Genomic DNA, 23,603 nt, shown 5'->3' with positions numbered 1-23,603 from the left:
TAACAGAAACCATAAAGCTCTTCTACAGCCACACCACACTGGATATGCCCAATCTCATCTGATCTTGAAAGCTAAGCAGTGTTGGGCCTGGTTAGTACTTGGATGGGAGACCACCTGGTAATCAAGGTGCTGTAGATAATTTTATACTGCCAACACCGTTCTGTTGATGCATTCCATTTTAAAACGTATTCATTTATGAACCAGTAGTTAGAAGTAGAAAAGTTCTAACAGATACCAGAAAGTTCATCTACAGCAACACCACACTGGATACGCCCAATCTCATCTGATCTTGGAAGCTAAGCAGTGTTGGGCCTGGTTAGTACTTGGATGGGAGACCACCTGGGAATACGAGGTGCTGTAGATATTTTTATACTGCCAACACCGTTCTGTTGATGCATTCCATTTTCAAACGTATTCATTTATGAACCAGTAGTTAGAAGTAGAAAAGTTCTAACAGAAACTACAAAGCTCATCTACAGCCACACCACACTGGATACGCCCAATCTCATCTGATCTTGGAAGCTAAGCAGTGTTGGGCCTGGTTAGTACTTGGATGGGAGACCACCTGGGAATACGAGGTGCTGTAGATATTTTTATACTGCCAACACCGTTCTGTTGATGCATTCCATTTTCAAACGTATTCATTTATGAACCAGTAGTTAGAAGTAGAAAAGTTCTAACAGAAACCACAAAGCTCATCTACAGCCACACCACACTGGATACGCCCAATCTCATCTGATCTTGGAAGCTAAGCAGTGTTGGGCCTGGTTAGTACTTGGATGGGAGACCACCTGGGAATACAAGGTGCTGTAGATATTTTTATTCTGCCAACACAGTTCTGTTGATGCATTCCATTTTCAAACGTACGCATTTATGAACCAGTAGTTAGAAGTAGAAAAGTTCTAACAGAAACCATAAAGCTCATATACAGCCACACCACACTGGATACGCCCAATCTCATCTGATCTTGGAAGCTAAGCAGTGTTGGGCCTGGTTAGTACTTGGATGGGAGACCACCTGGGAATACAAGGTGCTGTAGATAATTTTATACTGCCAACACCGTTCTGTTGATGCATTCCCTTTTCAAACGTATTCATTTATGAACCAGTAGTTAGAAGTAGAAAAGTTTTAACAGAAACTACAAAGCTCATCTACATCCAAAACCACACTGGATACGCCCAATCTCATCTGATCTTGGAAGCTAAGCAGTGTTGGGCCTGGTTAGTACTTGGATGGGAGACCACCTGGGAATACAAGGTGCTGTAGATATTTTTATACTGCCAACACCGTTCTGTTGATGCATTCCATTTTCAAACGTATTCATTTATGAACCAGTAGTTAGAAGTAGAAAAGTTCTAACAGAAACCACAAAGCTCATCTACAGCCACACCACACTGGATACGCCCAATCTCATCTGATCTTGGAAGCTAAGCAGTGTTGGGCCTGGTTAGTACTTGGATGGGAGACCACCTGGGAATACAAGGTGCTGTAGATATTTTTATACTGCCAACACCGTTCTGTTGATGCATTCCATTTTCAAACGTATTCATTTATGAACCAGTAGTTAGAAGTAGAAAAGTTCTAACAGAAACCACAAAGCTCATCTACAGCCACACCACACTGGATATGCCCAATCTATTCTGATCTTGGAATCTAAGCAGTGTTGGGCCTGGTTAGTACTTGGATGGGAGACCACCTGGGAATACAATTTGCTGGAGATAATTTTATACTGCCAACACCGTTCTGTTGATGCATTCCATTTTCAAACGTATTCATTTATGTACCAGTAGTTAGAAGTAGAAAAGTTCTAACAGAAACCACAAAGCTCATCTACAGCCACACCACACTGGATACGCCCAATCTCATCTGATCTTGGAAGCTAAGCAGTGTTGGGCCTGGTTAGTACTTGGATGGGAGACCACCTGGGAATACAAGGTGCTGTAGATATTTTTATACTGCCAACACCGTTCTGTTGATGCATTCCATTTTCAAACGTGTTCATTTATGAACCAGTAGTTAGAAGTAGAAAAGTTCTAACAGAAACCACAAAGCTCATCTACAGCCATACCACACTGGATATGCCCAATCTCATCTGATCTTGGAAGCTAAGAAGTGTTGGGCCTGGTTAGTACTTGGATGGGAGACCACCTGGGAATACAAATTGCTGTAGATATTTTTATACTGCCAACACCGTTCTGTTGATGCATTCCATTTTCAAACGTATTCATTTATGAACCAGTAGTTAGAAGTAGAAAAAGTTCTAACAGAAACCACAAAGCTCATCTACAGCCACAACACACTGGATACGCCCAATCTCATTTGATCTTGGAAGCTAAGCAGTGTTGGGCCTGGTTAGTACTTGGATGGGAGACCACCTGGGAATACAAGGTGCTGTAGATATTTTTATACTGCCAACACCGTTCTGTTGATGCATTCCATTTTCAAACGTATTCATTTATGAACCAGTAGTTAGAAGTAGAAAAGTTCTAACAGAAACTACAAAGCTCATCTACATCCAAAACCACACTGGATACGCCCAATCTCATCTGATCTTGGAAGCTAAGCAGTGTTGTGCCTGGTTAGGACTTGGATGGGAGACCACCTGGGAATACAAGGTGCTGTAGATATTTTTATACTGCCAACACCGTTCTGTTGATGCATTCCATTTTCAAACGTATTCATTTATGAACCAGTAGTTAGAAGTAGAAAAGTTCTAACAGAAACCACAAAGCTCATCTACAGCCACACCACACTGGATACGCCCAATCTCATCTGATCTTGGAAGATAAGCAGTGTTGGGCCTGGTTAGTACTTGGATGGGAGACCACCTGGGAATACAAGGTGCTGTAGATATTTTTATACTGCCAACACCGTTCTGTTGATGCATTCCATTTTTAAACGTACTCATTTATGAACCAGTAGTTAGAAGTAGAAAAGTTCTAACAGAAACCACAAAGCTCATCTACAGCAACACCACACTGGATACGCCAAATCTCATCTGATCTTGGAAGCTAAGCAGTGTTGGGCCTGGTTAGTACTTGGATGGGAGACCACCTGGGAATACAAGGTGCTGTAGATATTTTTATTCTGCCAACACAGTTCTGTTGATGCATTCCATTTTCAAACGTACGCATTTATGAACCAGTAGTTAGAAGTAGAAAAGTTCTAACAGAAACCATAAAGCTCATATACAGCCACACCACACTGGATACGCCCAATCTCATCTGATCTTGGAAGCTAAGCAGTGTTGGGCCTGGTTAGTACTTGGATGGGAGACCACCTGGGAATACAAGGTGCTGTAGATAATTTTATACTGCCAACACCGTTCTGTTGATGCATTCCCTTTTCAAACGTATTCATTTATGAACCAGTAGTTAGAAGTAGAAAAGTTTTAACAGAAACTACAAAGCTCATCTACATCCAAAACCACACTGGATACGCCCAATCTCATCTGATCTTGGAAGCTAAGCAGTGTTGGGCCTGGTTAGTACTTGGATGGGAGACCACCTGGGAATACAAGGTGCTGTAGATATTTTTATACTGCCAACACCGTTCTGTTGATGCATTCCATTTTCAAACGTATTCATTTATGAACCAGTAGTTAGAAGTAGAAAAGTTCTAACAGAAACCACAAAGCTCATCTACAGCCACACCACACTGGATACGCCCAATCTCATCTGATCTTGGAAGCTAAGCAGTGTTGGGCCTGGTTAGTACTTGGATGGGAGACCACCTGGGAATACAACGTGCTGTAGATATTTTTATACTGCCAACACCGTTCTGTTGATGCATTCCATTTTCAAACGTATTCATTTATGAACCAGTAGTTAGAAGTAGAAAAGTTCTAACAGAAACCACAAAGCTCATCTACAGCCACACCACACTGGATATGCCCAATCTATTCTGATCTTGGAAGCTAAGCAGTGTTGGGCCTGGTTAGTACTTGGATGGGAGACCACCTGGGAATACAAGGTGCTGGAGATAATTTTATACTGCCAAAACCGTTCTGTTGATGCATTCCATTTTCAAACGTATTCATTTATGTACCAGTAGTTAGAAGTAGAAAAGTTCTAACAGAAACCACAAAGCTCATCTACAGCCACACCACACTGGATACGCCCAATCTCATCTGATCTTGGAAGCTAAGCAGTGTTGGGCCTGCTTAGTACTTGGATGGGAGACCACCTGGGAATACAAGGTGCTGGAGATAATTTTATACTGCCAAAACCGTTCTGTTGATGCATTCCATTTTCAAACGTATTCATTTATGAACCAGTAGTTAGAAGTAGAAAAGTTCTAACAGAAACCACAAAGCTCATCTACAGCCATACCACACTGGATATGCCCAATCTCATCTGATCTTGGAAGCTAAGAAGTGTTGGGCCTGGTTAGTACTTGGATGGGAGACCACCTGGGAATACAAATTGCTGTAGATATTTTTATACTGCCAACACCGTTCTGTTGATGCATTCCATTTTCAAACGTATTCATTTATGAACCAGTAGTTAGAAGTAGAAAAAGTTCTAACAGAAACCACAAAGCTCATCTACAGCCACAACACACTGGATACGCCCAATCTCATTGGATCTTGGAAGCTAAGCAGTGTTGGGCCTGGTTAGTACTTGGATGGGAGACCACCTGGGAATACAAGGTGCTGTAGATATTTTTATACTGCCAACACCATTCTGTTGATGCATTCCATTTTCAAACGTATTCATTTATGAACCAGTAGTTAGAAGTAGAAAAGTTCTAACAGAAACTACAAAGCTCATCTACATCCAAAACCACACTGGATACGCCCAATCTCATCTGATCTTGGAAGCTAAGCAGTGTTGGGCCTGGTTAGTACTTGGATGGGAGGCCACCTGGGAATACAAGGTGCTGTAGATAATTTTATACTGCCAACACCGTTCTGTTGATGCATTCCATTTTCAAACATATTCATTTATGAACCAGTAGTTAGAAGTAGAAAAGTTTTAACAGAAACTACAAAGCTCATCTACATCCAAAACCACACTGGATACGCCCAATCTCATCTGATCTTGGAAGCTAAGCAGTGTTGGGCCTGGTTAGTACTTGGATGGGAGACCACCTGGGAATACAAGGTGCTGTAGATATTTTTTATACTGCCAACACCGTTCTGTTGATGCATTCCATTTTCAAACGTATTCATTTATGAACCAGTAGTTAGAAGTAGAAAAGTTCTAACAGAAACCACAAAGCTCATCTACAGCCACACCACACTGGATACGCCCAATCTCATCTGATCTTGGAAGCTAAGCAGTGTTGGGCCTGGTTAGTACTTGGATGGGAGATCACCTGGGAATACATAGGTGCTGTAGATATTTTTATACTACCAACACCGTTCTGTTGATGCATTCAATTTTCAAACGTATTAATTTATGAACCAGTTGTAAGAAGTAGAAAAGTTCTAACAGAAACCATAAAGTTCATCTACAGCCACACCACACTGGATACGCCCAATCTCATCTGATCTTGGAAGCTAAGCAGTGTTGGGCCTGGTTAGTACTTGGAATGGAGACCACCTGGGAATACAAGGTGCTGTAGATATTTTTATACTACCAACACCGTTCTGTTGATGCATTCCATTTTTAAACGTATTCATTTATGAACCAGTAGTTAGAAGTAGAAAAGTACTAACAGAAACCATAAAGCTCTTCTACAGCCACACCACACTGGATATGCCCAATCTCATCTGATCTTGAAAGCTAAGCAGTGTTGGGCCTGGTTAGTACTTGGATGGGAGACCACCTGGGAATCAAGGTGCTGTAGATAATTTTATACTGCCAACACCGTTCTGTTGATGCATTCCATTTTAAACGTATTCATTTATGAACCAGTAGTTAGAAGTAGAAAAGTTCTAACAGAAACAACAAAGCTCACCTACAGCCACACCACACTGGATACGCCCAATCTCATCTGATCTTGGAAGCTAAGCAGTGTTGGGCCTGGTTAGTACTTGGATGGGAGACCACCTGGGAATACGAGGTGCTGTAGATATTTTTATACTGCCAACACCGTTCTGTTGATGCATTCCATTTTCAAACGTGTTCATTTATGAACCAGTAGTTAGAAGTAGAAAAGTTCTAACAGAAACCACAAAGCTCATCTACAGCCACACCACACTGGATACGCCCAATCTCATCTGATCTTGGAAGCTAAGCAGTGTTGGGCCTGGTTAGTACTTGGATGGGAGACCACCTGGGAATACAAGGTGCTGTAGATATTTTTATACTGCTAACACCGTTATTTTGATGCATTCCATTTTCAAACGTATTCATTTATGAACCAGTAGTTAGAAGTAGAAAAGTTCTAACAGAAACCACAAAGCTCATCTACAGCCACACCACACTGGATACGCCCAATCTCACCTGATCTTGGAAGCTAAGCAGTGTTGGGCCTGGTTAGTACTTGGATGGGAGACCACCTGGGAATACAAGGTGCTGTCGATATTTTTATACTGCCAACACCGTTCTGTTGATAAATTCCATTTTCAAACGTATTCATTTATGAACCAGTAGTTAGAAGTAGAAAAGTTCTAACAGAAACCACAAAGCTCATCTACAGCCACACCACACTGGATACGCCCAATCTCATCTGATCTTGGAAGCTAAGCAGTGTTGGGCCTGGTTAGCACTTGGATGGGAGACCACCTGGGAATCAAGGTGCTGTAGATAATTTTATACTGCCAACACCGTTCTGTTGATGCATTCCATTTTAAAACATATTCATTTATGAACCAGTAGTTAGAAGTAGAAAAGTTCTAACAGATACCAGAAAGTTCATCTACAGCAACACAACACTGGATACGCCCAATCTCATCTGATCTTGGAAGCTAAGCAGTGTTGGGCCTGGTTAGTACTTGGATGGGAGACCACCTGGGAATACGAGGTGCTGTAGATATTTTTATACTGCCAACACCGTTCTGTTGATGCATTCCATTTTCAAACGTATTCATTTATGAACCAGTAGTTAGAAGTAGAAAAGTTCTAACAGAAACTACAAAGCTCATCTACAGCCACACCACACTGGATACGCCCAATCTCATCTGATCTTGGAAGCTAAGCAGTGTTGGGCCTGGTTAGTACTTGGATGGGAGACCACCTGGGAATACGAGGTGCTGTAGATATTTTTATACTGCCAACACCGTTCTGTTGATGCATTCCATTTTCAAACGTATTCATTTATGAACCAGTAGTTAGAAGTAGAAAAGTTCTAACAGAAACCACAAAGCTCATCTACAGCCACACCACACTGGATACGCCCAATCTCATCTGATCTTGGAAGCTAAGCAGTGTTGGGCCTGGTTAGTACTTGGATGGGAGACCACCTGGGAATACAAGGTGCTGTAGATATTTTTATACTGCTAACACCGTTATTTTGATGCATTCCATTTTCAAACGTTTTCATTTATGAACCAGTAGTTAGAAGTAGAAAAGTTCTAACAGAAACCACAAAGCTCATCTACAGCCACACCACACTGGATACGCCCAATCTCACCTGATCTTGGAAGCTAAGCAGTGTTGGGCCTGGTTAGTACTTGGATGGGAGACCACCTGGGAATACAAGGTGCTGTCGATATTTTTATACTGCCAACACCGTTCTGTTGATAAATTCCATTTTCAAACGTATTCATTTATGAACCAGTAGTTAGAAGTAGAAAAGTTCTAACAGAAACCACAAAGCTCATCTACAGCCACACCACACTGGATACGCCCAATCTCATCTGATCTTGGAAGCTAAGCAGTGTTGGGCCTGGTTAGTACTTGGATGGGAGACCACCTGGGAATACAAGGTGCTGTAGATATTTTTATACTGCCAACACCGTTCTGTTGATGCATTCCATTTTTAAACGTATTCATTTATGAACCAGTAGTTAGAAGTAGAAAAGTTCTAACAGAAACCACAAAGCTCATCTACAGCAACACCACACTGGATACGCCCAATCTCATCTGATCTTGGAAGCTAAGCAGTGTTGGGCCTGGTTAGTACTTGGATGGGAGACCACCTGGGAATACAAGGTGCTGTAGATATTTTTATTCTGCCAACACAGTTCTGTTGATGCATTCCATTTTCAAACGTATGCATTTATGAACCAGTAGTTAGAAGTAGAAAAGTTCTAACAGAAACCATAAAGCTCATATACAGCCACACCACACTGGATACGCCCAATCTCATCTGATCTTGGAAGCTAAGCAGTGTTGGGCCTGGTTAGTACTTGGATGGGAGACCACCTGGGAATACAAGGTGCTGTAGATAATTTTATACTGCCAACACCGTTCTGTTGATGCATTCCCTTTTCAAACGTATTCATTTATGAACCAGTAGTTAGAAGTAGAAAAGTTTTAACAGAAACTACAAAGCTCATCTACATCCAAAACCACACTGGATACGCCCAATCTCATCTGATCTTGGAAGCTAAGCAGTGTTGGGCCTGGTTAGTACTTGGATGGGAGACCACCTGGGAATACAAGGTGCTGTAGATATTTTTATACTGCCAACACCGTTCTGTTGATGCATTCCATTTTCAAACGTATTCATTTATGAACCAGTAGTTAGAAGTAGAAAAGTTCTAACAGAAACTACAAAGCTCATCTACAGCCACACCACACTGGATACGCCCAATCTCATCTGATCTTGGAAGCTAAGCAGTGTTGGGCCTGGTTAGTACTTGGATGGGAGACCACCTGGGAATACAAGGTGCTGTAGATATTTTTATACTGCCAACACCGTTCTGTTGATGCATTCCATTTTCAAACGTATTCATTTATGAACCAGTAGTTAGAAGTAGAAAAGTTCTAACAGAAACCACAAAGCTCATCTACAGCCACACCACACTGGATATGCCCAATCTATTCTGATCTTGGAAGCTAAGCAGTGTTGGGCCTGGTTAGTACTTGGATGGGAGACCACCTGGGAATACAAGGTGCTGGAGATAATTTTATACTGCCAAAACCGTTCTGTTGATGCATTCCATTTTCAAACGTATTCATTTATGTACCAGTAGTTAGAAGTAGAAAAGTTCTAACAGAAACCACAAAGCTCATCTACAGCCACACCACACTGGATACGCCCAATCTCATCTGATCTTGGAAGCTAAGCAGTGTTGGGCCTGCTTAGTACTTGGATGGGAGACCACCTGGGAATACAAGGTGCTGGAGATAATTTTATACTGCCAAAACCGTTCTGTTGATGCATTCCATTTTCAAACGTATTCATTTATGAACCAGTAGTTAGAAGTAGAAAAGTTCTAACAGAAACCACAAAGCTCATCTACAGCCATACCACACTGGATATGCCCAATCTCATCTGATCTTGGAAGCTAAGAAGTGTTGGGCCTGGTTAGTACTTGGATGGGAGACCACCTGGGAATACAAATTGCTGTAGATATTTTTATACTGCCAACACCGTTCTGTTGATGCATTCCATTTTCAAACGTATTCATTTATGAACCAGTAGTTAGAAGTAGAAAAAGTTCTAACAGAAACCACAAAGCTCATCTACAGCCACAACACACTGGATACGCCCAATCTCATTGGATCTTGGAAGCTAAGCAGTGTTGGGCCTGGTTAGTACTTGGATGGGAGACCACCTGGGAATACAAGGTGCTGTAGATATTTTTATACTGCCAACACCATTCTGTTGATGCATTCCATTTTCAAACGTATTCATTTATGAACCAGTAGTTAGAAGTAGAAAAGTTCTAACAGAAACTACAAAGCTCATCTACATCCAAAACCACACTGGATACGCCCAATCTCATCTGATCTTGGAAGCTAAGCAGTGTTGGGCCTGGTTAGTACTTGGATGGGAGGCCACCTGGGAATACAAGGTGCTGTAGATAATTTTATACTGCCAACACCGTTCTGTTGATGCATTCCATTTTCAAACATATTCATTTATGAACCAGTAGTTAGAAGTAGAAAAGTTTTAACAGAAACTACAAAGCTCATCTACATCCAAAACCACACTGGATACGCCCAATCTCATCTGATCTTGGAAGCTAAGCAGTGTTGGGCCTGGTTAGTACTTGGATGGGAGACCACCTGGGAATACAAGGTGCTGTAGATATTTTTTATACTGCCAACACCGTTCTGTTGATGCATTCCATTTTCAAACGTATTCATTTATGAACCAGTAGTTAGAAGTAGAAAAGTTCTAACAGAAACCACAAAGCTCATCTACAGCCACACCACACTGGATACGCCCAATCTCATCTGATCTTGGAAGCTAAGCAGTGTTGGGCCTGGTTAGTACTTGGATGGGAGATCACCTGGGAATACATAGGTGCTGTAGATATTTTTATACTACCAACACCGTTCTGTTGATGCATTCAATTTTCAAACGTATTAATTTATGAACCAGTTGTAAGAAGTAGAAAAGTTCTAACAGAAACCATAAAGTTCATCTACAGCCACACCACACTGGATACGCCCAATCTCATCTGATCTTGGAAGCTAAGCAGTGTTGGGCCTGGTTAGTACTTGGAATGGAGACCACCTGGGAATACAAGGTGCTGTAGATATTTTTATACTACCAACACCGTTCTGTTGATGCATTCCATTTTTAAACGTATTCATTTATGAACCAGTAGTTAGAAGTAGAAAAGTACTAACAGAAACCATAAAGCTCTTCTACAGCCACACCACACTGGATATGCCCAATCTCATCTGATCTTGAAAGCTAAGCAGTGTTGGGCCTGGTTAGTACTTGGATGGGAGACCACCTGGGAATCAAGGTGCTGTAGATAATTTTATACTGCCAACACCGTTCTGTTGATGCATTCCATTTTAAACGTATTCATTTATGAACCAGTAGTTAGAAGTAGAAAAGTTCTAACAGAAACAACAAAGCTCATCTACAGCCACACCACACTGGATACGCCCAATCTCATCTGATCTTGGAAGCTAAGCAGTGTTGGGCCTGGTTAGTACTTGGATGGGAGACCACCTGGGAATACGAGGTGCTGTAGATATTTTTATACTGCCAACACCGTTCTGTTGATGCATTCCATTTTCAAACGTGTTCATTTATGAACCAGTAGTTAGAAGTAGAAAAGTTCTAACAGAAACCACAAAGCTCATCTACAGCCACACCACACTGGATACGCCCAATCTCATCTGATCTTGGAAGCTAAGCAGTGTTGGGCCTGGTTAGTACTTGGATGGGAGACCACCTGGGAATACAAGGTGCTGTAGATATTTTTATACTGCTAACACCGTTATTTTGATGCATTCCATTTTCAAACGTATTCATTTATGAACCAGTAGTTAGAAGTAGAAAAGTTCTAACAGAAACCACAAAGCTCATCTACAGCCACACCACACTGGATACGCCCAATCTCACCTGATCTTGGAAGCTAAGCAGTGTTGGGCCTGGTTAGTACTTGGATGGGAGACCACCTGGGAATACAAGGTGCTGTCGATATTTTTATACTGCCAACACCGTTCTGTTGATAAATTCCATTTTCAAACGTATTCATTTATGAACCAGTAGTTAGAAGTAGAAAAGTTCTAACAGAAACCACAAAGCTCATCTACAGCCACACCACACTGGATACGCCCAATCTCATCTGATCTTGGAAGCTAAGCAGTGTTGGGCCTGGTTAGCACTTGGATGGGAGACCACCTGGGAATCAAGGTGCTGTAGATAATTTTATACTGCCAACACCGTTCTGTTGATGCATTCCATTTTAAAACATATTCATTTATGAACCAGTAGTTAGAAGTAGAAAAGTTCTAACAGATACCAGAAAGTTCATCTACAGCAACACAACACTGGATACGCCCAATCTCATCTGATCTTGGAAGCTAAGCAGTGTTGGGCCTGGTTAGTACTTGGATGGGAGACCACCTGGGAATACGAGGTGCTGTAGATATTTTTATACTGCCAACACCGTTCTGTTGATGCATTCCATTTTCAAACGTATTCATTTATGAACCAGTAGTTAGAAGTAGAAAAGTTCTAACAGAAACTACAAAGCTCATCTACAGCCACACCACACTGGATACGCCCAATCTCATCTGATCTTGGAAGCTAAGCAGTGTTGGGCCTGGTTAGTACTTGGATGGGAGACCACCTGGGAATACGAGGTGCTGTAGATATTTTTATACTGCCAACACCGTTCTGTTGATGCATTCCATTTTCAAACGTATTCATTTATGAACCAGTAGTTAGAAGTAGAAAAGTTCTAACAGAAACCACAAAGCTCATCTACAGCAACACCACACTGGATACGCCCAATCTCATCTGATCTTGGAAGCTAAGCAGTGTTGGGCCTGGTTAGTACTTGGATGGGAGACCACCTGGGAATACAAGGTGCTGTAGATATTTTTATACTGCTAACACCGTTATTTTGATGCATTCCATTTTCAAACGTTTTCATTTATGAACCAGTAGTTAGAAGTAGAAAAGTTCTAACAGAAACCACAAAGCTCATCTACAGCCACACCACACTGGATACGCCCAATCTCACCTGATCTTGGAAGCTAAGCAGTGTTGGGCCTGGTTAGTACTTGGATGGGAGACCACCTGGGAATACAAGGTGCTGTCGATATTTTTATACTGCCAACACCGTTCTGTTGATAAATTCCATTTTCAAACGTATTCATTTATGAACCAGTAGTTAGAAGTAGAAAAGTTCTAACAGAAACCACAAAGCTCATCTACAGCCACACCACACTGGATACGCCCAATCTCATCTGATCTTGGAAGCTAAGCAGTGTTGGGCCTGGTTAGTACTTGGATGGGAGACCACCTGGGAATACAAGGTGCTGTAGATATTTTTATACTGCCAACACCGTTCTGTTGATGCATTCCATTTTTAAACGTATTCATTTATGAACCAGTAGTTAGAAGTAGAAAAGTTCTAACAGAAACCACAAAGCTCATCTACAGCAACACCACACTGGATACGCCCAATCTCATCTGATCTTGGAAGCTAAGCAGTGTTGGGCCTGGTTAGTACTTGGATGGGAGACCACCTGGGAATACAAGGTGCTGTAGATATTTTTATTCTGCCAACACAGTTCTGTTGATGCATTCCATTTTCAAACGTATGCATTTATGAACCAGTAGTTAGAAGTAGAAAAGTTCTAACAGAAACCATAAAGCTCATATACAGCCACACCACACTGGATACGCCCAATCTCATCTGATCTTGGAAGCTAAGCAGTGTTGGGCCTGGTTAGTACTTGGATGGGAGACCACCTGGGAATACAAGGTGCTGTAGATAATTTTATACTGCCAACACCGTTCTGTTGATGCATTCCCTTTTCAAACGTATTCATTTATGAACCAGTAGTTAGAAGTAGAAAAGTTTTAACAGAAACTACAAAGCTCATCTACATCCAAAACCACACTGGATACGCCCAATCTCATCTGATCTTGGAAGCTAAGCAGTGTTGGGCCTGGTTAGTACTTGGATGGGAGACCACCTGGGAATACAAGGTGCTGTAGATATTTTTATACTGCCAACACCGTTCTGTTGATGCATTCCATTTTCAAACGTATTCATTTATGAACCAGTAGTTAGAAGTAGAAAAGTTCTAACAGAAACTACAAAGCTCATCTACAGCCACACCACACTGGATACGCCCAATCTCATCTGATCTTGGAAGCTAAGCAGTGTTGGGCCTGGTTAGTACTTGGATGGGAGACCACCTGGGAATACAAGGTGCTGTAGATATTTTTATACTGCCAACACCGTTCTGTTGATGCATTCCATTTTCAAACGTATTCATTTATGAACCAGTAGTTAGAAGTAGAAAAGTTCTAACAGAAACCACAAAGCTCATCTACAGCCACACCACACTGGATATGCCCAATCTATTCTGATCTTGGAAGCTAAGCAGTGTTGGGCCTGGTTAGTACTTGGATGGGAGACCACCTGGGAATACAAGGTGCTGGAGATAATTTTATACTGCCAACACCGTTCTGTTGATGCATTCCATTTTCAAACGTATTCATTTATGTACCAGTAGTTAGAAGTAGAAAAGTTCTAACAGAAACCACAAAGCTCATCTACAGCCACACCACACTGGATACGCCCAATCTCATCTGATCTTGGAAGCTAAGCAGTGTTGGGCCTGGTTAGTACTTTGATGGGAGACCACCTGGGAATACAAGGTGCTGTAGATATTTTTATACTGCCAACACCGTTCTGTTGATGCATTCCATTTTCAAACGTATTCATTTATGAACCAGTAGTTAGAAGTAGAAAAGTTCTAACAGAAACCACAAAGCTCATCTACAGCCATACCACACTGGATATGCACAATCTCCTCTGATCTTGGAAGCTAAGAAGTGTTGGGCCTGGTTAGTACTTGGATGGGAGACCACCTGGGAATACAAATTGCTGTAGATATTTTTATGCTGCCAACACCGTTCTGTTGATGCATTCCATTTTCAAACGTATTAATTTATGAACCAGTAGTTAGAAGTAGAAAAAGTTCTAACAGAAACTACAAAGCTCATCTACAGCCACAACACACTGGATACACCCAATCTCATTTGATCTTGGAAGCTAAGCAGTGTTGGGCCTGGTTAGTACTTGGATGGGAGACCACCTGGGAATACAAGGTGCTGTAGATATTTTTATACTGCCAACACCGTTCTGTTGATGCATTCCATTTTCAAACGTATTCATTTATGAACCAGTAGTTAGAAGTAGAAAAGTTCTAACAGAAACTACAAAGCTCATCTACATCCAAAACCACACTGGATACGCCCAATCTCATCTGATCTTGGAAGCTAAGCAGTGTTGTGCCTGGTTAGGACTTGGATGGGAGACCACCTGGGAATACAAGGTGCTGTAGATATTTTTATACTGCCAACACCGTTCTGTTGATGCATTCCATTTTCAAACGTATTCATTTATGAACCAGTAGTTAGAAGTAGAAAAGTTCTAACAGAAACCACAAAGCTCATCTACAGCCACACCACACTGGATATGCCCAATCTCATCTGATCTTGGAAGCTAAGCAGTGTTGGGCTTGGTTAGTACTTGGATGGGAGATCACCTGGGAATACAAGGTACTGTAGATATTTTTATACTGCCAACACCGTTCTGTTGATGCATTCCATTTTCAAACGTATTCATTTATGAACCAGTAGTTAGAAGTAGAAAAGTTCTAACAGAAACCACAAAGCTCATCTACAGCCACACCACACTGGATACTCCCAATCTCATCTGATCTTGGAAGCTAAGCAGTGTTGGGCCTGGTTAGTACTTGGATGGGAGACCACCTGGGAATACAAGGTGCTGTAGATATTTTTATACTGCCAACACCGTTCTGTTGATGCATTCCATTTTCAAGCGTATGCATTTATGAACCAGTAGTTAGAAGTAGAAAAGTTCTAACAGAAACCATAAAGCTCATATACAGCCACACCACACTGGATACGCCCAATCTCATCTGATCTTGGAAGCTAAGCAGTGTTGGGCCTGGTTAGTACTTGGATGGGAGACCACCTGGGAATACAAGGTGCTGTAGATAATTTTATACTGCCAACATCGTTCTGTTGATGCATTCCATTTTCAAACGTATTCATTTATGAACCAGTAGTTAGAAGTAGAAAAGTTTTAACAGAAACTACAAAGCTCATCTTCATCCAAAACCACACTGGATATGCCCAATCTCATCTGATCTTGGAAGCTAAGCAGTGTTGTGCCTGGTTAGGACTTGGATGGGAGACCACCTGGGAATACAAGGTGCTGTAGATATTTTTATACTGCCAACACCGTTCTGTTGATGCATTCCATTTTCAAACGTATTCATTTATGAACCAGTAGTTAGAAGTAGAAAAGTTCTAACAGAAACCACAAAGTTCATCTACAGCCACACCACACTGGATACGCCCAATCTCATCTGATCTTGGAAGCTAAGCAGTGTTGGGCCTGGTTAGTACTTGGATGGGAGACCACCTGGGAATACAAGGTGCTGTAGATATTTTTATACTGCCAACACAGTTCTGTTGATGCATTCCATTTTCAAACGTTTGCATTTATGAACCAGTAGTTAGAAGTAGAAAAGTTCTAACAGAAACCCTAAAGCTCATGTACAGCCACACAACACTGGATACGCCCAATCTCCTCTGATCTTGGAAGCTAAGCAGTGTTGGGCCTGGTTAGTACTTGGATGGGAGACCACCTGGGAATACAAGGTGCTGTAGATATTTTTATACTGCCAACACCGTTCTGTTGATGCATTCCATTTTCAAACGTTTTCATTTATGAACCAGTAGTTAGAAGTAGAAAAGTTCTAACAGAAACCATAAAGCTCATATACAGCCACACCACACTGGATAAGCCCAATCTCATCTGATCTTGGAAGCTAAGCAGTGTTGGGCCTGGTTAGTACTTGGATGGGAGACCACCTGGGAATACAAGGTGCTGTAGATATTTTTATACTGCCAGCACCGTTCTGTTGATGCATTCCATTTTCAAACGTATTCATTTATGAACCAGTAGTTAGAAGTAGAAAAGTTCTAACAGAAACCACAAAGCTCATCTACAGCCACACCACACTGGATACGCCCAATCTCATCTGATCTTGGAAGCTAAGCAGTGTTGGGCCTGGTTAGTACTTGGATGGGAGACCACCTGGGAATACAAGGTGCTGTAGATATCTTTATACTGCCAACACCGTTCTGTTGATGCATTCCATTTTCAAACGTATTTATTTATGAACCAGTAGTTAGAAGTAGAAAAGTTCTAACAGAAACCATAAAGCTCATCTACAACCACACCGCACTGGATACACCCAATCTATTCTGATCTTGGAAGCTAAGCAGTGTTGGGCCTGGTTAGTACTTTGATGGGAGACCACCTGGGAATACAAGGTGCTGTAGATAATTTTATACTGCCAACACCATTCTGTTGATGCATTCCATTTTCAAACATATTCATTTATGAACCAGTAGTTAGAAGTAGAAAAGATCTAACAGAAACCACAAAGCTCATCTACAGCCACACCACACTGGATACGCCCAATCTCATCTGATCTTGGAAGCTAAGCAGTGTTGGGCCTGGTTAGTACTTGGATGGGAGACCACCTGGGAATACAAGGTGCTGTAGATATTTTTATACTGCCAACACCGTTCTGTTGATGCATTCCATTTTCAAACGTATTTATTTATGAACCAGTAGTTAGAAGTAGAAAAGTTCTAACAGAAACCATAAAGCTCATCTACAACCACACCACACTGGATACGCCCAATCTATTCTGATCTTGGAAGCTAAGCAGTGTTGGGCCTGGTTAGTACTTTGATGGGAGACCACCTGGGAATACAAGGTGCTGTAGATAATTTTATACTGCCAACACCGTTCTGTTGATGCATTCCATTTTCAAACATATTCATTTATGAACCAGTAGTTAGAAGTAGAAAAGTTCTAACAGAAACCACAAAGCTCATCTACAGCCACACCACACTGGATATGCCCAATCTCATCTGATCTTGGAAGCTAAGCAGTGTTGGGCCTGGTTAGTACTTGGATGGGAGACCACCTGGGAATACAAGGTGCTGTAGATATTTTTATACTGCCAACACAGTTCTGTTGATGCATTCCATTTTCAAATGTATGCATTTATGAACCAGTAGTTAGAAGTAGAAAAGTTCTAACAGAAACCATAAATCTCATATACAGCCACACCACACTGGATACGCCCAATCTCATCTGATCTTGGAAGCTAAGCAGTGTTGGGCCTGGTTAGTACTTGGATGGGAGACCACCTGGGAATACAAGGTGCTGTAGATAATTTTATACTGCCAACACCGTTCTGTTGATGCATTCCATTTTCAAACGTATTCATTTATGAACCAGTAGTTAGAAGTAGAAAAGTTTTAACAGAAACTACAAAGCTCATCTACATCCAAAACCACACTGGATACGCCCAATCTCATCTGATCTTGGAAGCTAAGCAGTGTTGGGCCTGGTTAGTGCTTGGATGGGAGACCACCTGGGAATACAAGGTGCTGTAGATATTTTTATACTGCCAACACCGTTCTGTTGATGCATTCCATTTTCAAACATTTTCATTTATGAACCAGTAGTTAGAAGTAGAAAAGTTCTAACAGAAACCACATAGCTCATCTACAGCCACACCACACTGGATACGCCCAATCTCATCTGATCTTGGAAGCTAAGCAGTGTTGGGCCTGGTTAGTACTTGGATGGGAGACCACCTGGGAATACAAGGTGCTGTAGATAATTTTATACTGCCAACACCGTTCTGTTGATGCATTCCATTTTCAAACATATTCATTTATGAACCAGTAGTTAGAAGTAGAAAAGTTCTAACAGAAACCACAAAGCTCATCTACAGCAACACCACACTGGATACGCCCAATCTCATCTGATCTTGGAAGCTAAGCAGTGTTGGGCCTGGTTAGTACTTGGATGGGAGACCACCTGGGAATACAAGGTGCTGTAGATATTTTTATACTGCCAACACAGTTCTGATGATGCATTCCATTTTCAAACGTGTGCATTTATGAACCAGTAGTTAGAAGTAGAAAAGTTCTAACAGAAACCATAAAGCTCATATACAGCCACACCACACTGGATACGCCCAATCTCATCTGATCTTGGAAGCTAAGCAGTGTTGGGCCTGGTTAGTACTTGGATGGGAGACCACCTGGGAATACAAGGTGCTGTAGATAATTTTATACTGCCAACACCGTTCTGTTGATGCATTCCATTTTCAAACGTATTCATTTATGAACCAGTAGTTAGAAGTAGAAAAGTTTTAACAGAAACTAGTAAGCTCATCTACATCCAAAACCACACTGGATACGCCCAATCTCATCTGATCTTGGAAGCTAAGCAGTGTTGGGCCTGGTTAGTACTTGGATGGGAGACCACCTGGGAATACAAGGTGCTGTAGATATTTTTATACTGCCAACACAGTTCTGTTGATGCATTCCATTTTCAAACATATGCATTTATGAACCAGTAGTTAGAAGTAGAAAAGTTCTAACAGAAACCATAAAGCTCATATACAGCCACACCACACTGGATACGCCCAATCTCATCTGATCTTGGAAGCTAAGCAGTGTTGGGCCTGGTTAGTACTTGGATGGGAGACCACCTGGGAATACAAGGTGCTGTAGATAATTTTATACTGCCAACACCGTTCTGTTGATGCATTCCATTTTCAAACGTATTCATTTATGAACCAGTAGTTAGAAGTAGAAAAGTTCTAACAGAAACCATAAAGCTCATCTACAGCCACACCACACTGGATACGCCCAATCTCATCTGATCTTGGAAGCTAAGCAGTGTTGGGCCTGGTTAGTACTTGGATAGGAGACCACCTGGGAATACAAGGTGCTGTAGATAATTTTATACTGCCAACACCGTTCTGTTGATGCATTCCATTTTAAAACGTATTCATTTATGAACCAGTAGTTAGAAGTAGAAAAGTTCTAACAGAAACCACAAAGTTCATCTACAACCACACCACACTGGATACGCCCAATCTCATCTGATCTTGGAAGCTAAGCAGTGTTGGCCTGGTTAGTACTTGGATGGGAGACCACCTGGAAATACAAGGTGCTGTAGATATTTTTATACTGCCAACACCGTTCTGTTGATGCATTCCATTTTCAAACGTATTCATTTATGAACCAGTAGTTAGAAGTAGAAAAGTTCTAACAGAAACCACAAAGCTCATCTACAGCCACACCACACTGGATACGCCCAATCTTATCTGATCTTGGAAGCTAAGCAGTGTTGGGCCTGGTTAGTACTTGGATGGGAGACCACCTGGGAATACAAGGTGCTGTAGATATTTTTATACTGCCAACACCGTTCTGTTGATGCATTCAATTTTCAAATGTATTCATTTATGAACCAGTAGTAAGAAGTAGAAAAGTTAAAACAGAAACCACAAAGCTCATCTACAGCCACACCACACTGGATACGCCCAATCTCATCTGATCTTGGAAGCTAAGCAGTGTTGGGCCTGGTTAGTACTTGGATGGGAGACCACCTGGGAATACAAGGTGCTGTAGATATTTTTATACTGCCAACACCGTTCTGTTGATGCATTCCATTTTCAAACGTATTCATTTATGAACCAGTAGTTAGAAGTAGAAAAGTTCTAACAGAAACCATAAAGCTCATCTACAGCCACACCACACTTGATACGCCCAATCTCATCTGATCTTGGAAGCTAAGCAGTGTTGGGCCTGGTTAGTACTGGGATGGAGAGACCACCTGGGAATACAAGGTGCTGTTGATAATTTTATACTGCCAACACCGTTCTGTTGATGCATTCCATTTAAAAATGTATTCATTTATGAACCAGTAGTTAGAAGTAGAAAAGTTCTAACAGAAACCACAAAGCGCATCTACAGCCACACCACATTGGATACGCCCAATCTCATCTGATCTTGGAAGCTAAGCAGTGTTGGGCCTGGTTAGTACTTGGATGGGAGACCACCTGGGAATACAAGGTGCTGTAGATATTTTTATACTACCAACACCGTTCTGTTGATGCATTCCATTTTCAAACGTATTCATTTATGAACCAGTAGTTAGAAGTAGAAAAGTTCTAACAGAAACCAATAAGCTCATCTACAGCCACACTACACTGGATACGCCCAATCTCATCTGATCTTGGAAGCTAAGCAGTGTTGGGCCTGGTTAGTACTTGAATGGGAGACCACCTGGGAATACAAGGTGCTGTAGATATTTTTATACTGCCAACACCGTTCTGTTGATGCATTCCATTTTCAAACGTATTCATTTATGAACCAGTAGTTAGAAGTAGAAAAGTTCTAACAGAAACCATAAAGCTCATCTACAGCCACACCACACTGGATACGCCCAATCTCATCTGATCTTGGAAGCTAAGCAGTGTTGGGCCTGGTTAGTACTTGGATAGGAGACCACCTGGGAATACAAGGTGCTGTAGATAATTTTATACTGCCAACACCGTTCTGTTGATGCATTCCATTTTAAAACGTATTCATTTATGAACCAGTAGTTAGAAGTAGAAAAGTTCTAACAGAAACCACAAAGTTCATCTACAACCACACCACACTGGATACGCCCAATCTCATCTGATCTTGGAAGCTAAGCAGTGTTGGGCCTGGTTAGTACTTGGATGGGAGACCACCTGGAAATACAAGGTGCTGTAGATATTTTTATACTGCCAACACCGTTCTGTTGATGCATTCCATTTTCAAACGTATTCATTTATGAACCAGTAGTTAGAAGTAGAAAAGTTCTAACAGAAACCACAAAGCTCATCTACAGCCACACCACACTGGATACGCCCAATCTTATCTGATCTTGGAAGCTAAGCAGTGTTGGGCCTGGTTAGTACTTGGATGGGAGACCACCTGGGAATACAAGGTGCTGTAGATATTTTTATACTGCCAACACCGTTCTGTTGATGCATTCAATTTTCAAATGTATTCATTTATGAACCAGTAGTAAGAAGTAGAAAAGTTCAAACAGAAACCACAAAGCTCATCTACAGCCACACCACACTGGATACGCCCAATCTCATCTGATCTTGGAAGCTAAGCAGTGTTGGGCCTGGTTAGTACTTGGATGGGAGACCACCTGGGAATACAAGGTGCTGTAGATATTTTTATACTGCCAACACTGTTCTGTTGATGCATTCCATTTTCAAACGTATTCATTTATGAACCAGTAGTTAGAAGTAGAAAAGTTCTAACAGAAACCACAAAGCTCATCTGCAGCCACACCACACTGGATATGCCCAATCTCATCTGATCTTGGAAGTTAAGCAGTGTTGGGCCTGGTTAGTACTTGGATGGGAGACCACCTGGGAATACTAGGTGCTGTAGATATTTTTATACTACCAACACCGTTCTGTTGATGCATTCCATTTTCAAACGTATTCATTTATGAACCAGTAGTTAGAAGTAGAAAAGTTCTAACAGAAACCACAAAGCGCATCTACAGCCACACCACATTGGATACGCCCAATCTCATCTGATCTTGGAAGCTAAGCAGTGTTGGGCCTGGTTAGTACTTGGATGGGAGACCACCTGGGAATACAAGGTGCTGTAGATATTTTTATACTACCAACACCGTTCTGTTGATGCATTCCATTTTCAAACGTATTCATTTATGAACCAGTAGTTAGAAGTAGAAAAGTTCTAACAGAAACCATAAAGCTCATCTACAGCCACACTACACTGGATACGCCCAATCTCATCTGATCTTGGAAGCTAAGCAGTGTTGGGCCTGGTTAGTACTTGAATGGGAGACCACCTGGGAATACAAGGTGCTGTAGATATTTTTATACTACCAACACCGTTCTGTTGATGCATTCCATTTTCAAACATATTCATTTATGAACCAGTAGTTAGAAGTAGAAAAGTACTTACAGAAACCATAAAGCTCTTCTACAGCCACACCACACTGGATATGCCCAATCTCATCTGATCTTGGAAGCTAAGCAGTGTTGGGCCTGGTTAGTACTTGAATGGGAGACCACCTGGGAATACAAGGTGCTGTAGATATTTTTATACTGCCAACACCGTTCTGTTGATGCATTCCATTTTCAAACGTATTCATTTATGAACCAGTAGTTAGAAGTAGAAAAGTTCTAACAGAAACCATAAAGCTCATCTACAGCCACACCACACTGGATACGCCCAATCTCATCTGATCTTGGAAGCTAAGCAGTGTTGGGCCTGGTTAGTACTTGGATAGGAGACCACCTGGGAATACAAGGTGCTGTAGATAATTTTATACTGCCAACACCGTTCTGTTGATGCATTCCATTTTAAAACGTATTCATTTATGAACCAGTAGTTAGAAGTAGAAAAGTTCTAACAGAAACCACAAAGTTCATCTACAACCACACCACACTGGATACGCCCAATCTCATCTGATCTTGGAAGCTAAGCAGTGTTGGGCCTGGTTAGTACTTGGATGGGAGACCACCTGGAAATACAAGGTGCTGTAGATATTTTTATACTGCCAACACCGTTCTGTTGATGCATTCCATTTTCAAACGTATTCATTTATGAACCAGTAGTTAGAAGTAGAAAAGTTCTAACAGAAACCACAAAGCTCATCTACAGCCACACCACACTGGATACGCCCAATCTTATCTGATCTTGGAAGCTAAGCAGTGTTGGGCCTGGTTAGTACTTGGATGGGAGACCACCTGCGAATACAAGGTGCTGTAGATATTTTTATACTGCCAACACCGTTCTGTTGATGCATTCAATTTTCAAATGTATTCATTTATGAACCAGTAGTAAGAAGTAGAAAAGTTCAAACAGAAACCACAAAACGCATCTACAGCCACACCACATTGGATACGCCCAATCTCATCTGATCTTGGAAGCTAAGCAGTGTTGGGCCTGGTTAGTACTTGGATGGGAGACCACCTGGGAATACAAGGTGCTGTAGATATTTTTATACTACCAACACCGTTCTGTTGATGCATTCCATTTTCAAACGTATTCATTTATGAACCAGTAGTTAGAAGTAGAAAAGTTCTAACAGAAACCATAAAGCTCATCTACAGCCACACTACACTGGATACGCCCAATCTCATCTGATCTTGGAAGCTAAGCAGTGTTGG

At 41.5% G+C, this 23,603-nt stretch overlaps 74 non-coding genes and 31 pseudogenes across 74 annotated transcripts; all 105 read left to right on the top strand.

Annotated features, from left to right (window-relative positions):
- Positions 1-20: 20 nt before the first annotated feature.
- Positions 21-138, top strand: LOC134892894 (5S ribosomal RNA; annotated as a pseudogene).
- Positions 139-245: 107 nt separating this feature from the next.
- On the top strand, positions 246-364 carry LOC134901654 (5S ribosomal RNA). Its single transcript, XR_010175141.1, has one exon. It is a non-coding gene; the product is annotated as a 5S ribosomal RNA (ribosomal RNA).
- A 107-nt stretch (positions 365-471) lies between these two features.
- LOC134900481 (5S ribosomal RNA) lies at positions 472-590 on the top strand. Its single transcript, XR_010173989.1, has one exon. It is a non-coding gene; the product is annotated as a 5S ribosomal RNA (ribosomal RNA).
- Positions 591-697: 107 nt separating this feature from the next.
- LOC135070449 (5S ribosomal RNA) lies at positions 698-816 on the top strand. Its single transcript, XR_010256615.1, has one exon. It is a non-coding gene; the product is annotated as a 5S ribosomal RNA (ribosomal RNA).
- Positions 817-923: 107 nt separating this feature from the next.
- On the top strand, positions 924-1,042 carry LOC135062437 (5S ribosomal RNA). Its single transcript, XR_010248787.1, has one exon. It is a non-coding gene; the product is annotated as a 5S ribosomal RNA (ribosomal RNA).
- A 107-nt stretch (positions 1,043-1,149) lies between these two features.
- LOC134888926 (5S ribosomal RNA) lies at positions 1,150-1,269 on the top strand (annotated as a pseudogene).
- Positions 1,270-1,376: 107 nt separating this feature from the next.
- Positions 1,377-1,495, top strand: LOC135070438 (5S ribosomal RNA). The gene has a single exon (XR_010256604.1). It is a non-coding gene; the product is annotated as a 5S ribosomal RNA (ribosomal RNA).
- Positions 1,496-1,602: 107 nt separating this feature from the next.
- LOC134897487 (5S ribosomal RNA) lies at positions 1,603-1,721 on the top strand (annotated as a pseudogene).
- Positions 1,722-1,828: 107 nt separating this feature from the next.
- On the top strand, positions 1,829-1,947 carry LOC135070427 (5S ribosomal RNA). Its single transcript, XR_010256592.1, has one exon. It is a non-coding gene; the product is annotated as a 5S ribosomal RNA (ribosomal RNA).
- A 107-nt stretch (positions 1,948-2,054) lies between these two features.
- Positions 2,055-2,173, top strand: LOC134890807 (5S ribosomal RNA; annotated as a pseudogene).
- Positions 2,174-2,281: 108 nt separating this feature from the next.
- On the top strand, positions 2,282-2,400 carry LOC135069501 (5S ribosomal RNA). Its single transcript, XR_010255681.1, has one exon. It is a non-coding gene; the product is annotated as a 5S ribosomal RNA (ribosomal RNA).
- Positions 2,401-2,507: 107 nt separating this feature from the next.
- On the top strand, positions 2,508-2,627 carry LOC134895234 (5S ribosomal RNA; annotated as a pseudogene).
- A 107-nt stretch (positions 2,628-2,734) lies between these two features.
- LOC134901372 (5S ribosomal RNA) lies at positions 2,735-2,853 on the top strand. Its single transcript, XR_010174862.1, has one exon. It is a non-coding gene; the product is annotated as a 5S ribosomal RNA (ribosomal RNA).
- Positions 2,854-2,960: 107 nt separating this feature from the next.
- On the top strand, positions 2,961-3,079 carry LOC135069502 (5S ribosomal RNA). Its single transcript, XR_010255682.1, has one exon. It is a non-coding gene; the product is annotated as a 5S ribosomal RNA (ribosomal RNA).
- A 107-nt stretch (positions 3,080-3,186) lies between these two features.
- LOC135062436 (5S ribosomal RNA) lies at positions 3,187-3,305 on the top strand. The gene has a single exon (XR_010248786.1). It is a non-coding gene; the product is annotated as a 5S ribosomal RNA (ribosomal RNA).
- A 107-nt stretch (positions 3,306-3,412) lies between these two features.
- LOC134888925 (5S ribosomal RNA) lies at positions 3,413-3,532 on the top strand (annotated as a pseudogene).
- Positions 3,533-3,639: 107 nt separating this feature from the next.
- Positions 3,640-3,758, top strand: LOC135067471 (5S ribosomal RNA). The gene has a single exon (XR_010253684.1). It is a non-coding gene; the product is annotated as a 5S ribosomal RNA (ribosomal RNA).
- Positions 3,759-3,865: 107 nt separating this feature from the next.
- On the top strand, positions 3,866-3,984 carry LOC134892981 (5S ribosomal RNA; annotated as a pseudogene).
- A 107-nt stretch (positions 3,985-4,091) lies between these two features.
- On the top strand, positions 4,092-4,210 carry LOC134884685 (5S ribosomal RNA). Its single transcript, XR_010168822.1, has one exon. It is a non-coding gene; the product is annotated as a 5S ribosomal RNA (ribosomal RNA).
- A 107-nt stretch (positions 4,211-4,317) lies between these two features.
- Positions 4,318-4,436, top strand: LOC134890806 (5S ribosomal RNA; annotated as a pseudogene).
- Positions 4,437-4,544: 108 nt separating this feature from the next.
- Positions 4,545-4,663, top strand: LOC134885507 (5S ribosomal RNA). The gene has a single exon (XR_010169619.1). It is a non-coding gene; the product is annotated as a 5S ribosomal RNA (ribosomal RNA).
- A 107-nt stretch (positions 4,664-4,770) lies between these two features.
- On the top strand, positions 4,771-4,890 carry LOC134891736 (5S ribosomal RNA; annotated as a pseudogene).
- Positions 4,891-4,997: 107 nt separating this feature from the next.
- On the top strand, positions 4,998-5,117 carry LOC134888923 (5S ribosomal RNA; annotated as a pseudogene).
- Positions 5,118-5,225: 108 nt separating this feature from the next.
- On the top strand, positions 5,226-5,345 carry LOC135069529 (5S ribosomal RNA). Its single transcript, XR_010255709.1, has one exon. It is a non-coding gene; the product is annotated as a 5S ribosomal RNA (ribosomal RNA).
- Positions 5,346-5,452: 107 nt separating this feature from the next.
- On the top strand, positions 5,453-5,571 carry LOC134887011 (5S ribosomal RNA; annotated as a pseudogene).
- A 107-nt stretch (positions 5,572-5,678) lies between these two features.
- On the top strand, positions 5,679-5,796 carry LOC134886568 (5S ribosomal RNA). Its single transcript, XR_010170650.1, has one exon. It is a non-coding gene; the product is annotated as a 5S ribosomal RNA (ribosomal RNA).
- A 106-nt stretch (positions 5,797-5,902) lies between these two features.
- On the top strand, positions 5,903-6,021 carry LOC135058599 (5S ribosomal RNA). Its single transcript, XR_010245026.1, has one exon. It is a non-coding gene; the product is annotated as a 5S ribosomal RNA (ribosomal RNA).
- A 107-nt stretch (positions 6,022-6,128) lies between these two features.
- LOC135070415 (5S ribosomal RNA) lies at positions 6,129-6,247 on the top strand. Its single transcript, XR_010256581.1, has one exon. It is a non-coding gene; the product is annotated as a 5S ribosomal RNA (ribosomal RNA).
- Positions 6,248-6,354: 107 nt separating this feature from the next.
- On the top strand, positions 6,355-6,473 carry LOC135070386 (5S ribosomal RNA). Its single transcript, XR_010256552.1, has one exon. It is a non-coding gene; the product is annotated as a 5S ribosomal RNA (ribosomal RNA).
- A 107-nt stretch (positions 6,474-6,580) lies between these two features.
- LOC135070745 (5S ribosomal RNA) lies at positions 6,581-6,698 on the top strand. Its single transcript, XR_010256898.1, has one exon. It is a non-coding gene; the product is annotated as a 5S ribosomal RNA (ribosomal RNA).
- Positions 6,699-6,805: 107 nt separating this feature from the next.
- LOC135070283 (5S ribosomal RNA) lies at positions 6,806-6,924 on the top strand. Its single transcript, XR_010256452.1, has one exon. It is a non-coding gene; the product is annotated as a 5S ribosomal RNA (ribosomal RNA).
- A 107-nt stretch (positions 6,925-7,031) lies between these two features.
- LOC134900468 (5S ribosomal RNA) lies at positions 7,032-7,150 on the top strand. The gene has a single exon (XR_010173977.1). It is a non-coding gene; the product is annotated as a 5S ribosomal RNA (ribosomal RNA).
- A 107-nt stretch (positions 7,151-7,257) lies between these two features.
- Positions 7,258-7,376, top strand: LOC135070403 (5S ribosomal RNA). Its single transcript, XR_010256569.1, has one exon. It is a non-coding gene; the product is annotated as a 5S ribosomal RNA (ribosomal RNA).
- A 107-nt stretch (positions 7,377-7,483) lies between these two features.
- Positions 7,484-7,602, top strand: LOC135070385 (5S ribosomal RNA). Its single transcript, XR_010256551.1, has one exon. It is a non-coding gene; the product is annotated as a 5S ribosomal RNA (ribosomal RNA).
- Positions 7,603-7,709: 107 nt separating this feature from the next.
- LOC135070392 (5S ribosomal RNA) lies at positions 7,710-7,828 on the top strand. The gene has a single exon (XR_010256558.1). It is a non-coding gene; the product is annotated as a 5S ribosomal RNA (ribosomal RNA).
- Positions 7,829-7,935: 107 nt separating this feature from the next.
- LOC135059771 (5S ribosomal RNA) lies at positions 7,936-8,054 on the top strand. The gene has a single exon (XR_010246170.1). It is a non-coding gene; the product is annotated as a 5S ribosomal RNA (ribosomal RNA).
- A 107-nt stretch (positions 8,055-8,161) lies between these two features.
- LOC135062435 (5S ribosomal RNA) lies at positions 8,162-8,280 on the top strand. The gene has a single exon (XR_010248785.1). It is a non-coding gene; the product is annotated as a 5S ribosomal RNA (ribosomal RNA).
- Positions 8,281-8,387: 107 nt separating this feature from the next.
- Positions 8,388-8,507, top strand: LOC134888922 (5S ribosomal RNA; annotated as a pseudogene).
- A 107-nt stretch (positions 8,508-8,614) lies between these two features.
- On the top strand, positions 8,615-8,733 carry LOC135070381 (5S ribosomal RNA). Its single transcript, XR_010256547.1, has one exon. It is a non-coding gene; the product is annotated as a 5S ribosomal RNA (ribosomal RNA).
- A 107-nt stretch (positions 8,734-8,840) lies between these two features.
- LOC134892980 (5S ribosomal RNA) lies at positions 8,841-8,959 on the top strand (annotated as a pseudogene).
- Positions 8,960-9,066: 107 nt separating this feature from the next.
- On the top strand, positions 9,067-9,185 carry LOC134884684 (5S ribosomal RNA). Its single transcript, XR_010168821.1, has one exon. It is a non-coding gene; the product is annotated as a 5S ribosomal RNA (ribosomal RNA).
- Positions 9,186-9,292: 107 nt separating this feature from the next.
- LOC134890805 (5S ribosomal RNA) lies at positions 9,293-9,411 on the top strand (annotated as a pseudogene).
- A 108-nt stretch (positions 9,412-9,519) lies between these two features.
- LOC134885506 (5S ribosomal RNA) lies at positions 9,520-9,638 on the top strand. Its single transcript, XR_010169618.1, has one exon. It is a non-coding gene; the product is annotated as a 5S ribosomal RNA (ribosomal RNA).
- Positions 9,639-9,745: 107 nt separating this feature from the next.
- Positions 9,746-9,865, top strand: LOC134891735 (5S ribosomal RNA; annotated as a pseudogene).
- A 107-nt stretch (positions 9,866-9,972) lies between these two features.
- LOC134888921 (5S ribosomal RNA) lies at positions 9,973-10,092 on the top strand (annotated as a pseudogene).
- Positions 10,093-10,200: 108 nt separating this feature from the next.
- Positions 10,201-10,320, top strand: LOC135069528 (5S ribosomal RNA). Its single transcript, XR_010255708.1, has one exon. It is a non-coding gene; the product is annotated as a 5S ribosomal RNA (ribosomal RNA).
- A 107-nt stretch (positions 10,321-10,427) lies between these two features.
- Positions 10,428-10,546, top strand: LOC134887010 (5S ribosomal RNA; annotated as a pseudogene).
- A 107-nt stretch (positions 10,547-10,653) lies between these two features.
- LOC134886567 (5S ribosomal RNA) lies at positions 10,654-10,771 on the top strand. The gene has a single exon (XR_010170649.1). It is a non-coding gene; the product is annotated as a 5S ribosomal RNA (ribosomal RNA).
- Positions 10,772-10,877: 106 nt separating this feature from the next.
- On the top strand, positions 10,878-10,996 carry LOC134900457 (5S ribosomal RNA). Its single transcript, XR_010173966.1, has one exon. It is a non-coding gene; the product is annotated as a 5S ribosomal RNA (ribosomal RNA).
- Positions 10,997-11,103: 107 nt separating this feature from the next.
- On the top strand, positions 11,104-11,222 carry LOC135070368 (5S ribosomal RNA). The gene has a single exon (XR_010256536.1). It is a non-coding gene; the product is annotated as a 5S ribosomal RNA (ribosomal RNA).
- Positions 11,223-11,329: 107 nt separating this feature from the next.
- On the top strand, positions 11,330-11,448 carry LOC135070384 (5S ribosomal RNA). Its single transcript, XR_010256550.1, has one exon. It is a non-coding gene; the product is annotated as a 5S ribosomal RNA (ribosomal RNA).
- A 107-nt stretch (positions 11,449-11,555) lies between these two features.
- Positions 11,556-11,673, top strand: LOC135070746 (5S ribosomal RNA). Its single transcript, XR_010256899.1, has one exon. It is a non-coding gene; the product is annotated as a 5S ribosomal RNA (ribosomal RNA).
- Positions 11,674-11,780: 107 nt separating this feature from the next.
- On the top strand, positions 11,781-11,899 carry LOC135070282 (5S ribosomal RNA). Its single transcript, XR_010256451.1, has one exon. It is a non-coding gene; the product is annotated as a 5S ribosomal RNA (ribosomal RNA).
- A 107-nt stretch (positions 11,900-12,006) lies between these two features.
- LOC134900445 (5S ribosomal RNA) lies at positions 12,007-12,125 on the top strand. Its single transcript, XR_010173955.1, has one exon. It is a non-coding gene; the product is annotated as a 5S ribosomal RNA (ribosomal RNA).
- A 107-nt stretch (positions 12,126-12,232) lies between these two features.
- LOC135059770 (5S ribosomal RNA) lies at positions 12,233-12,351 on the top strand. The gene has a single exon (XR_010246169.1). It is a non-coding gene; the product is annotated as a 5S ribosomal RNA (ribosomal RNA).
- A 107-nt stretch (positions 12,352-12,458) lies between these two features.
- Positions 12,459-12,577, top strand: LOC135070383 (5S ribosomal RNA). The gene has a single exon (XR_010256549.1). It is a non-coding gene; the product is annotated as a 5S ribosomal RNA (ribosomal RNA).
- Positions 12,578-12,684: 107 nt separating this feature from the next.
- On the top strand, positions 12,685-12,803 carry LOC135070357 (5S ribosomal RNA). The gene has a single exon (XR_010256525.1). It is a non-coding gene; the product is annotated as a 5S ribosomal RNA (ribosomal RNA).
- A 107-nt stretch (positions 12,804-12,910) lies between these two features.
- Positions 12,911-13,029, top strand: LOC135059769 (5S ribosomal RNA). The gene has a single exon (XR_010246168.1). It is a non-coding gene; the product is annotated as a 5S ribosomal RNA (ribosomal RNA).
- A 107-nt stretch (positions 13,030-13,136) lies between these two features.
- Positions 13,137-13,255, top strand: LOC135062434 (5S ribosomal RNA). Its single transcript, XR_010248784.1, has one exon. It is a non-coding gene; the product is annotated as a 5S ribosomal RNA (ribosomal RNA).
- A 107-nt stretch (positions 13,256-13,362) lies between these two features.
- LOC134888920 (5S ribosomal RNA) lies at positions 13,363-13,482 on the top strand (annotated as a pseudogene).
- Positions 13,483-13,589: 107 nt separating this feature from the next.
- Positions 13,590-13,708, top strand: LOC135070345 (5S ribosomal RNA). The gene has a single exon (XR_010256513.1). It is a non-coding gene; the product is annotated as a 5S ribosomal RNA (ribosomal RNA).
- A 107-nt stretch (positions 13,709-13,815) lies between these two features.
- LOC134892979 (5S ribosomal RNA) lies at positions 13,816-13,934 on the top strand (annotated as a pseudogene).
- A 107-nt stretch (positions 13,935-14,041) lies between these two features.
- On the top strand, positions 14,042-14,160 carry LOC134901229 (5S ribosomal RNA). The gene has a single exon (XR_010174720.1). It is a non-coding gene; the product is annotated as a 5S ribosomal RNA (ribosomal RNA).
- Positions 14,161-14,267: 107 nt separating this feature from the next.
- On the top strand, positions 14,268-14,386 carry LOC134895704 (5S ribosomal RNA; annotated as a pseudogene).
- Positions 14,387-14,494: 108 nt separating this feature from the next.
- LOC135065981 (5S ribosomal RNA) lies at positions 14,495-14,613 on the top strand. The gene has a single exon (XR_010252244.1). It is a non-coding gene; the product is annotated as a 5S ribosomal RNA (ribosomal RNA).
- Positions 14,614-14,720: 107 nt separating this feature from the next.
- Positions 14,721-14,840, top strand: LOC134895233 (5S ribosomal RNA; annotated as a pseudogene).
- Positions 14,841-14,947: 107 nt separating this feature from the next.
- LOC134887632 (5S ribosomal RNA) lies at positions 14,948-15,066 on the top strand (annotated as a pseudogene).
- Positions 15,067-15,173: 107 nt separating this feature from the next.
- LOC134900709 (5S ribosomal RNA) lies at positions 15,174-15,292 on the top strand. Its single transcript, XR_010174217.1, has one exon. It is a non-coding gene; the product is annotated as a 5S ribosomal RNA (ribosomal RNA).
- A 107-nt stretch (positions 15,293-15,399) lies between these two features.
- On the top strand, positions 15,400-15,518 carry LOC135062433 (5S ribosomal RNA). Its single transcript, XR_010248783.1, has one exon. It is a non-coding gene; the product is annotated as a 5S ribosomal RNA (ribosomal RNA).
- Positions 15,519-15,625: 107 nt separating this feature from the next.
- Positions 15,626-15,745, top strand: LOC134896929 (5S ribosomal RNA; annotated as a pseudogene).
- A 107-nt stretch (positions 15,746-15,852) lies between these two features.
- Positions 15,853-15,971, top strand: LOC135070334 (5S ribosomal RNA). The gene has a single exon (XR_010256502.1). It is a non-coding gene; the product is annotated as a 5S ribosomal RNA (ribosomal RNA).
- A 107-nt stretch (positions 15,972-16,078) lies between these two features.
- Positions 16,079-16,197, top strand: LOC134891990 (5S ribosomal RNA; annotated as a pseudogene).
- A 107-nt stretch (positions 16,198-16,304) lies between these two features.
- On the top strand, positions 16,305-16,423 carry LOC134884419 (5S ribosomal RNA). The gene has a single exon (XR_010168567.1). It is a non-coding gene; the product is annotated as a 5S ribosomal RNA (ribosomal RNA).
- A 107-nt stretch (positions 16,424-16,530) lies between these two features.
- On the top strand, positions 16,531-16,649 carry LOC135070322 (5S ribosomal RNA). The gene has a single exon (XR_010256490.1). It is a non-coding gene; the product is annotated as a 5S ribosomal RNA (ribosomal RNA).
- A 107-nt stretch (positions 16,650-16,756) lies between these two features.
- LOC134888897 (5S ribosomal RNA) lies at positions 16,757-16,875 on the top strand (annotated as a pseudogene).
- A 107-nt stretch (positions 16,876-16,982) lies between these two features.
- Positions 16,983-17,101, top strand: LOC135070311 (5S ribosomal RNA). The gene has a single exon (XR_010256479.1). It is a non-coding gene; the product is annotated as a 5S ribosomal RNA (ribosomal RNA).
- Positions 17,102-17,208: 107 nt separating this feature from the next.
- Positions 17,209-17,327, top strand: LOC134890613 (5S ribosomal RNA; annotated as a pseudogene).
- Positions 17,328-17,434: 107 nt separating this feature from the next.
- LOC135059025 (5S ribosomal RNA) lies at positions 17,435-17,553 on the top strand. The gene has a single exon (XR_010245445.1). It is a non-coding gene; the product is annotated as a 5S ribosomal RNA (ribosomal RNA).
- Positions 17,554-17,660: 107 nt separating this feature from the next.
- Positions 17,661-17,779, top strand: LOC135062432 (5S ribosomal RNA). Its single transcript, XR_010248782.1, has one exon. It is a non-coding gene; the product is annotated as a 5S ribosomal RNA (ribosomal RNA).
- Positions 17,780-17,886: 107 nt separating this feature from the next.
- Positions 17,887-18,006, top strand: LOC134893298 (5S ribosomal RNA; annotated as a pseudogene).
- Positions 18,007-18,113: 107 nt separating this feature from the next.
- On the top strand, positions 18,114-18,232 carry LOC135070299 (5S ribosomal RNA). The gene has a single exon (XR_010256468.1). It is a non-coding gene; the product is annotated as a 5S ribosomal RNA (ribosomal RNA).
- Positions 18,233-18,339: 107 nt separating this feature from the next.
- On the top strand, positions 18,340-18,458 carry LOC135059768 (5S ribosomal RNA). Its single transcript, XR_010246167.1, has one exon. It is a non-coding gene; the product is annotated as a 5S ribosomal RNA (ribosomal RNA).
- Positions 18,459-18,565: 107 nt separating this feature from the next.
- On the top strand, positions 18,566-18,684 carry LOC135062431 (5S ribosomal RNA). The gene has a single exon (XR_010248781.1). It is a non-coding gene; the product is annotated as a 5S ribosomal RNA (ribosomal RNA).
- A 107-nt stretch (positions 18,685-18,791) lies between these two features.
- LOC134888919 (5S ribosomal RNA) lies at positions 18,792-18,911 on the top strand (annotated as a pseudogene).
- Positions 18,912-19,018: 107 nt separating this feature from the next.
- Positions 19,019-19,137, top strand: LOC135062430 (5S ribosomal RNA). Its single transcript, XR_010248780.1, has one exon. It is a non-coding gene; the product is annotated as a 5S ribosomal RNA (ribosomal RNA).
- Positions 19,138-19,244: 107 nt separating this feature from the next.
- Positions 19,245-19,363, top strand: LOC135063681 (5S ribosomal RNA). Its single transcript, XR_010250006.1, has one exon. It is a non-coding gene; the product is annotated as a 5S ribosomal RNA (ribosomal RNA).
- Positions 19,364-19,470: 107 nt separating this feature from the next.
- LOC134889730 (5S ribosomal RNA) lies at positions 19,471-19,588 on the top strand (annotated as a pseudogene).
- A 107-nt stretch (positions 19,589-19,695) lies between these two features.
- LOC135063725 (5S ribosomal RNA) lies at positions 19,696-19,814 on the top strand. Its single transcript, XR_010250049.1, has one exon. It is a non-coding gene; the product is annotated as a 5S ribosomal RNA (ribosomal RNA).
- A 107-nt stretch (positions 19,815-19,921) lies between these two features.
- Positions 19,922-20,040, top strand: LOC135070288 (5S ribosomal RNA). Its single transcript, XR_010256457.1, has one exon. It is a non-coding gene; the product is annotated as a 5S ribosomal RNA (ribosomal RNA).
- A 107-nt stretch (positions 20,041-20,147) lies between these two features.
- LOC134891739 (5S ribosomal RNA) lies at positions 20,148-20,267 on the top strand (annotated as a pseudogene).
- Positions 20,268-20,374: 107 nt separating this feature from the next.
- Positions 20,375-20,493, top strand: LOC134902249 (5S ribosomal RNA). The gene has a single exon (XR_010175717.1). It is a non-coding gene; the product is annotated as a 5S ribosomal RNA (ribosomal RNA).
- A 107-nt stretch (positions 20,494-20,600) lies between these two features.
- Positions 20,601-20,719, top strand: LOC135064270 (5S ribosomal RNA). Its single transcript, XR_010250580.1, has one exon. It is a non-coding gene; the product is annotated as a 5S ribosomal RNA (ribosomal RNA).
- A 107-nt stretch (positions 20,720-20,826) lies between these two features.
- On the top strand, positions 20,827-20,945 carry LOC135063680 (5S ribosomal RNA). The gene has a single exon (XR_010250005.1). It is a non-coding gene; the product is annotated as a 5S ribosomal RNA (ribosomal RNA).
- A 107-nt stretch (positions 20,946-21,052) lies between these two features.
- On the top strand, positions 21,053-21,171 carry LOC135070908 (5S ribosomal RNA). The gene has a single exon (XR_010257056.1). It is a non-coding gene; the product is annotated as a 5S ribosomal RNA (ribosomal RNA).
- A 107-nt stretch (positions 21,172-21,278) lies between these two features.
- LOC135063724 (5S ribosomal RNA) lies at positions 21,279-21,397 on the top strand. Its single transcript, XR_010250048.1, has one exon. It is a non-coding gene; the product is annotated as a 5S ribosomal RNA (ribosomal RNA).
- Positions 21,398-21,504: 107 nt separating this feature from the next.
- On the top strand, positions 21,505-21,623 carry LOC135070277 (5S ribosomal RNA). Its single transcript, XR_010256446.1, has one exon. It is a non-coding gene; the product is annotated as a 5S ribosomal RNA (ribosomal RNA).
- A 107-nt stretch (positions 21,624-21,730) lies between these two features.
- On the top strand, positions 21,731-21,849 carry LOC135059139 (5S ribosomal RNA). Its single transcript, XR_010245554.1, has one exon. It is a non-coding gene; the product is annotated as a 5S ribosomal RNA (ribosomal RNA).
- A 107-nt stretch (positions 21,850-21,956) lies between these two features.
- On the top strand, positions 21,957-22,075 carry LOC134902248 (5S ribosomal RNA). The gene has a single exon (XR_010175716.1). It is a non-coding gene; the product is annotated as a 5S ribosomal RNA (ribosomal RNA).
- Positions 22,076-22,182: 107 nt separating this feature from the next.
- On the top strand, positions 22,183-22,301 carry LOC135064269 (5S ribosomal RNA). Its single transcript, XR_010250579.1, has one exon. It is a non-coding gene; the product is annotated as a 5S ribosomal RNA (ribosomal RNA).
- Positions 22,302-22,408: 107 nt separating this feature from the next.
- Positions 22,409-22,527, top strand: LOC135068508 (5S ribosomal RNA). Its single transcript, XR_010254707.1, has one exon. It is a non-coding gene; the product is annotated as a 5S ribosomal RNA (ribosomal RNA).
- Positions 22,528-22,634: 107 nt separating this feature from the next.
- On the top strand, positions 22,635-22,753 carry LOC135063679 (5S ribosomal RNA). The gene has a single exon (XR_010250004.1). It is a non-coding gene; the product is annotated as a 5S ribosomal RNA (ribosomal RNA).
- A 107-nt stretch (positions 22,754-22,860) lies between these two features.
- On the top strand, positions 22,861-22,979 carry LOC135070907 (5S ribosomal RNA). The gene has a single exon (XR_010257055.1). It is a non-coding gene; the product is annotated as a 5S ribosomal RNA (ribosomal RNA).
- Positions 22,980-23,086: 107 nt separating this feature from the next.
- Positions 23,087-23,205, top strand: LOC135069140 (5S ribosomal RNA). Its single transcript, XR_010255329.1, has one exon. It is a non-coding gene; the product is annotated as a 5S ribosomal RNA (ribosomal RNA).
- A 107-nt stretch (positions 23,206-23,312) lies between these two features.
- LOC134902247 (5S ribosomal RNA) lies at positions 23,313-23,431 on the top strand. Its single transcript, XR_010175715.1, has one exon. It is a non-coding gene; the product is annotated as a 5S ribosomal RNA (ribosomal RNA).
- A 107-nt stretch (positions 23,432-23,538) lies between these two features.
- The window catches only part of LOC134889918 (5S ribosomal RNA), a 119-nt pseudogene continuing 54 nt past the window's right edge, over positions 23,539-23,603 (top strand).

This window comes from Pseudophryne corroboree, chromosome 3, assembly GCF_028390025.1.
Source record: "Pseudophryne corroboree isolate aPseCor3 chromosome 3, aPseCor3.hap2, whole genome shotgun sequence".
NCBI lineage: Eukaryota > Metazoa > Chordata > Amphibia > Anura > Myobatrachidae > Pseudophryne > Pseudophryne corroboree.
Note: the sequence above shows the minus strand (reverse complement) of the source record. Positions and strands in the feature narration are given on the sequence as shown.